Below are 6,000 nucleotides of genomic sequence, written 5' to 3' on the forward strand. Positions count from 1 at the left end.
TTATTATGACAACAAGCGTAGCCTTAAATGAATGCAGTAAATGAATGCTGTCTGAATACACACAAATTCTATTTGGTCACTTGTAACTTGCTGTTTGGACAGTCAGTAATCCAAAATGGATTTGAAAAACTACATTGATTTGAGCATTAAGGCCTGCAGGGTGAACAAGGCCTTAGTTCACCATCACTGTCAGTGACATTTCAGTTCTGGAAATAACCCAAACGGGCACAAGCTGCTAAAGGTGAAGGTAGAAGTTCCAGTTTCTCAGTCTGAGTCAAACAGCAAAGTGCCAGTCTGTGTGTAGGCTAGCCGCTAGATCATCGCTCCACTACACAGGAAGTGCAGTGCGGTAATTGAGGTTCAGCACAAGTGAAACCCAGGTATAAAGAAGGTAAGTGCTCAGTTAGTCATCTCCCAATTGGTCCACTACTTCAATGACGGAACTAAGATGACATAATTCTGGGGTTGTCAAAAATCTCCAGTTCGTAGAGGATGATGTGCCAGTTTGGACAAAATAATGAAATAAATTGGACAACACAAACATATGATCTAATTGTGTATGAATGCTATAGTAAAATAATGGATTTAATCTTTTTGGGGTCCGTTTTCCAGTTGTAATTTGTAAAAAATGAAATACAAATTATAATATTTTATGGAGAAAATATATATATTTTAAGGGAAAAAATATTTAATATTTATCTTTTAAGGAAATATATTTATGTTTTTGAATTCAGTTTATCCCAGTGGTTTGACCTACTGATTCCTGTTATTGAGAACTGTAGTTACTGAGAAATATCTGCATTCACACACATCTATAGACAAAACAATGTGTCAGTGAGAACACTAATACAAAACATTCCCTGGTGATATTAACATACACGGTATGCTGAATTGGTCATAAATGCAAGGATGTTGTTGTTGCATTGTTCTGACATGTAACTGTTACATTTCTTTATGAAGGTTTACTCAGTTCCAGGTTCCTCATGTGGACAGTGGAATCCCCCAGGCTAGTATCTCACATCTCTTTTCTCACAGGCCTTTTGATATCATCTAAGCCCTCTATATTTTCCTCCAAACATCAGTCTCTTCCAACCCACTCCTCTTCACACTACGCTCTCGCTCAGAATGACAGGTACACAGAACTACCCCACGTCCACAGAGGCTCAGTATGCCCTACTCTACCCCCCAGTCCTGTACCCATTACAGGCATGGGTGGACTTCGGACCCCTCCCACCTAGAGAGTGTAACCATGTGGGAGAGCCAGGTAACTATCTATCCTGTCCTGCAATAAGCAAGGAAAGAGGGGAATCTATCATGCTGGTGGATTAATCAGGTCTTTCCTCGTATTACTGCCAATTACAATAAAATGTTAATGCGAAATTGAAAATTTCTGCTGGAAGAATGTATGTCCGTTGAATTCACTTGTTGGGTTACATGACCACTGAAAAGTCTGCAAAGTCACTACAATATTCCAGTGTTGTCATGGCCAATAATATGAGACTGTTGTTCTGCCACTCACAAAGGATCCTCTCCACCAGAGAGTGACAGACGGCATCCTATTGGTGTCATCTTTTGACCACGAGACAATATCAGAAAGGTTTGTACTGATATGTCAGAGAGATTTGGTCTTGGAGCCCTAAGTTTCTTGGTATCCTCCCAAGTATACCTGCCAAGGGGCTAATGGTAACCCTGTCTTTCTACCTGGTGTTCAGTATTGTGACCCTGCAGTTGCTGGTGACATTCAGCATTGTGTGTGTACACTTTCTCCAGTATGGTGAGGGCAGTGGTGAGAGCAACATATGGACAATTTTTATATTATTATATTATATTATTTTCCTTCTCTCTGCATTGTTGGGAAGGGCCCGTAAGTAAGCATTGTACTGTTAAGTTCACACCAGTTGTTTACGAAGCATGTGACAAATAACATTTGATTTACCTCAGCTCCTCCATCCTGTTTGCTTCAGTGGCCATCTGCCTGATCTGTTGCAGCTCATTTAGCAGTAGCCATCCCTGGAACCTGGTGGGTCACACGCACTCACAAACACAACCCCATCACAACTAGCTAGACCAGCGACTGACAAACTGGCCCATGCAAAGTCACTAAGTAAATACTGAAGTGTGGGTTAGACTGAATTGAGCTCTAGATTTATCTGTTCACTTATAAACTATACAATTGTTTTTTAGATGTGTTCACAAACATTATTTAAAAAGTGAAGTTACCGGTGATGGTTATAAATGTATCTTACTGTATTCACAGTTCCCTATTGGTTAATGCCAAATACATTCTCCTAGAACTTAGTTGCATGACTAATGAGAACAACCGTCTTTGATCTTGCTTTGATTCTATCACCACTTAAACACAATGATAGGATAAAGTGAGATTTGGGATTGAGTGAGTGGTATTTTAAGTGTTATGGTGTGTGTACTGCCTCTAGTCAGTGGTCGCTCTCAGCCTTTCCTACATGGTCGGCACTGTGGCCTCATTCGACAACACTGCTGTAGTCATCATCATGGGAGCAACAGTGGTCATCTCCTTCACATCATCATCATCATCTTCTCAGCCCAGGTCTGACTGACCAGGCTTATTGGACAACAAATACCATATTGCCCAGGGTCGCTTTGGAATTCAGAAATAAAAGTGAATCACTCTCCTCTCTTTGGTCTGCAGACTCGAGTGGACTTCACGTTTTGCAATGGTATCCTGCTGGTGCTGGCAATGGACCTTCTCATGTTCAGCTTCTTCTGCTGTTTCTACCACTCCCATGTGCTGCAGATAGTCTACGGATCACTGGGAGCCCTGCTCTTCTCACTGACACAGAACTCACTCAATGTTATATCTCCTATTATTAGGCCCTTTCTGTTTATGCAGCCTTGTAGCCAGAATGAATACCTCCATCTATTGCACCCTAAACCCTTTCTTCCTCCGACACCTTTTCCCTCCTGGTGATTGACTACCAGCTGGTAATGGGCAGGCAGAAGTATGCCCTGGATCCAGAGGAGTATGTATTTGCTGCCCTGATCCTGTCCATCATAAACATATTCCTCTACCTGCTCATCCTAATGGGAAGCTCTGGCAAATAATTAACTCATGGATGATTGACATACTGTACCATGACACTCGTATCCAGCTACAGCTTTTAGCTCTCCAAACATGCATACAAAATCCCTGAACATGTTCACAATGAACACAGTTAATTTATTTTTTACATATTTGTCGAGCTCTTACAGAATTACTTTGTTGTGTATTTGTTATCAATAACGTCAGTTTTGTGTTTAAGATGTGGTCATTGATACACGAATAGCAATAGCTTATGTAAAAACAACCTTAATTTCATTTTTTTTTTTACATTAGAAAGACACATTATAGGTGACATTTGACAACATAAAAAAGCTGTGTGCTGATATCAGAACAAGCTATATCCAATGAAGTTGTAGAAACATCTCAAGGATGATCAATGGGAACAGGATGCCCCTGAGTTCAATTTCGAGTCTCAATACTGAATACTTATGTAAATATGGTATTTATGTTTTTGTTTTTCTATACATTTGAAAACATTTCGACACACCTGTTTTTGCTTAGTCGTTATTGGGTATTGTGTGTAGATTGATCAGGGGAAAAAATTATCAAATTCATTTTAGAATAAGGCTGTAATTTAACAAAATGGTGAAAAAGTCAAGGTGTCTGAATACTTTCTGAATGCACCGTATATACAGTACACACAGTACCAGTCAAAAGTTTGGACACCTACTCATTCAAGGGTTTTTCTTAATTTTTTGTCACCCTTTGAGTATTCAACTTGACTTGATTACAGCTTTGCACACTCTTGGCATTCTCTCAACCAGCTTCATCTGGAATGCTTTTCCAACAGTCTTGAAGGAGTTCCCACATGCTGAGCACTTGTTGGCTGCTTTTCCTTCACTCTGCGGTCCAACTCATCCCAAACCATCTCAATTGGGTTGAGGTCAGGTGATTGTGGAGGCCAGGTAATTTGGAATAGCTTTAATTTCTCAGAACAAGAATAGACTGACAAGTTTCAGAAGAAAGTCTTTGTTTCTGGCCATTTTGAGCCTGTAATCGAACCCACAAAGGCTGATGCTTCAGATACTCAACTAGTCTAAAGAAGGCCATTTTTATTGCTTCTATTTAGGGCTAGTGTCCCATCGACAACTTCCGGTGAAATTGGATGGTGAGCAATTCAAATAAATAATCATAAAAATTATGGTTATTAAACATCTAGGTACATACAAGTGTCTTATATCGTTTAAAATATTAAATTATTGTTAATCTAACTGCATTGTCCGATTTACAATAGGCTTTACAGCGAATGCATGCCATGCAATTGTTTGAGGACGGCATCCCACATCAAAATATTTTTCAACCAGCACAGGCTTTGTAAAATCACAAATAGCAATTAAATATTCACTTACTTCTTGAAAATCTTCCTCTGATTTGCAATCCCAAGGGTCCCAGCTACAAAATGCATGGTCGTTTTGTTAGATATAATCCTTCTTTATATCCCAAAACGTCTGTTTAGTTGGCGCCATCAATTTGAGTAATCCACTCGTTTAACATGCAGAGAAAGGAATTCAAAAAGCTACCGCTAAACTTTGTTAAAACAAGCCAAAATACATTTCTACGTAATCATCAGGTACCCGAAAATGTAATTAATCTATAATATTTCATAAGTAAAGAAGTATGTTCAATAGGAAAGTAAAATTAGCAGGTCTGTGTCCTCTTTGGCGCGCGGGGACAGACTGATTTCCAACTCTGACTCCCAGTACCAAAACTCAAAATTCTTCCTCTTTTGGGAAGAAACAGGCCTGAAACCTTGAACAAAGACTGTTGACATCTATAGGAAGCCATAGGAATTGCAATCTGGGAGCTGGAATTGCATATGACCCATAGCTTTCCATTATAAAAGCATGGGGTCTAAAAAAAAACTATTTTCTTTGGATCTTTTCCGCCCATAACAATTGAGTTATAGTCTCATACATTATTTTAACATTTCTACAAACTTCAGCGTGTTTTCTATACAATGGTACCAATTATATGCATATCCTGGCTTCTGGGCCTGAGTAACAGGCAGTTTACTTTGGGGAAGTCAGTCAGATGGAAATTGGGAAAAAAGGACCCTATCCCATAACACGTTTTAATCAGGACAACAGTTTTCAGGTGTGCTAACATAATTGCATAAGGGTTTTCTAATGATCAATTAGCCTTTTAAAATGACATACTTGTATTAGCTAAAACAACGTGCCATTGGAACACAGGAGTGATGGTTACTGTTAATAGGCCTCTGTACCCCTATGCAGATGTTCCATAAAGAATCTGCCATTTAGTAATTTACAACATTAACCATGTCTAAACTGTATTTCTGATCAATTTGATGTAATTTTAAAGGACAAAAAAAATGCTTTTCTTTCAAATACAAGGACATTTCTAAGTGATCACAAACGTTTGAACGGTAGTGTATATATATCTACAATATATACAGTTGAAGTCTGCATACTCTTAAGTTGGAGTCATTAGAACTCGTTTTTCAACCACCACAAATTTTTTGTTAACAAACTATAGTTTTGGAAAGTCGGTTAGGACATCTACTTTGTGCATGACACATTTTCCAACAATTGTTTACAGACATATTATTTAACTTATTCAAAAGTATCACAATTCCAGTGGGTCAGAAGTTTACATACACTAAGTTGACTCTGCCTTTGAACAGCTTGGAAAATTCCAGAAAATGATGTCATGGCTTTAGAAGCTTCTGATAGGCTAATTGACATACTTTTTGTTAATTGGAGGTGTACCTGTGGATGTATTTCAAGGCCTACCTTCAAACTCTGTGCTTGACATCATGGGAAAATCAAAAGAAATCAGCCAAGACCTCAGAAAAAAAATGTAGACCTCCACAAGTCTGGTTCATCCTTGGGAGCAATTTCCAAATGCCTGAAGGTACCACGTTCATCTGTACAAACAAGTGTACGCAAGTATAAACACCA

This window comes from Oncorhynchus kisutch, linkage group LG27 (genome assembly GCF_002021735.2).
Source record: "Oncorhynchus kisutch isolate 150728-3 linkage group LG27, Okis_V2, whole genome shotgun sequence".
In the NCBI taxonomy this organism is placed as follows: domain Eukaryota; kingdom Metazoa; phylum Chordata; class Actinopteri; order Salmoniformes; family Salmonidae; genus Oncorhynchus; species Oncorhynchus kisutch.